Raw genomic sequence first — 762 nt, 5'->3', positions numbered from 1 at the left:
CATGAAAATGTATATTATTAGACTACCCTCAAGCTATATGATAAGCTGTACAATGCATGATGTTTACAAAATTGCTATTAAGTACTATATACAGGGGTTCCCATAACTTAACATTAGGGTCTCATGTGAGTACCAGCAGAAATGGTTTGGTATGCAGCAAAATTGGGGTTCATCCTCTAAGTCGCTGTCTAGCTCCACCCCCTCCTCCGACAGTTCAAACAATTGGGATGGCAGTGTCAGATACCAGAAGTTCCAAATGTTTAAGTAGGATTTCTGGTTACTACAATTTTTAACAGAGCAGCACACATTCTCTATTTATTTCAATATCCTACCACCACATTGCCGTCCTGTGGATTCAAAAGCAAAAACCCAAACACTTGTCACTTTCTGTATTTTACATTGTTCGTATTTTTCTTTATTGGTTCGCATACGTACCAGTTATGTGAACCCCTGACTATATTTCACTTTTTGAACTGTTCCTATGCTTTTCAGTATTTGTGATTTTTTGGTGTACTGGTAAGAACAGGTGGCCATAAGGGTCTGGCAAATACTCAGAAACGAGTCACCCATTAAGATTTGGCCATGTTATTGATTCATAACCTTGCCTTCCCCTATGGTTATTCATCAATCATCATATACTGTGCAATGTAGCATGTCGCACAAATGAATGAGAAACAAATTAATTGCACTTTGTAAAAAAAATATGTAAAATGGTTATTTGAAACCAGAAGCCATTTCAAGTGCATTTCATGCAATAAAACA

This window comes from Acipenser ruthenus, chromosome 5 (assembly GCF_902713425.1).
Source record: "Acipenser ruthenus chromosome 5, fAciRut3.2 maternal haplotype, whole genome shotgun sequence".
NCBI classification, from domain to species: Eukaryota; Metazoa; Chordata; class Actinopteri; order Acipenseriformes; family Acipenseridae; genus Acipenser; species Acipenser ruthenus.
This window is presented reverse-complemented; position numbering follows the sequence as displayed.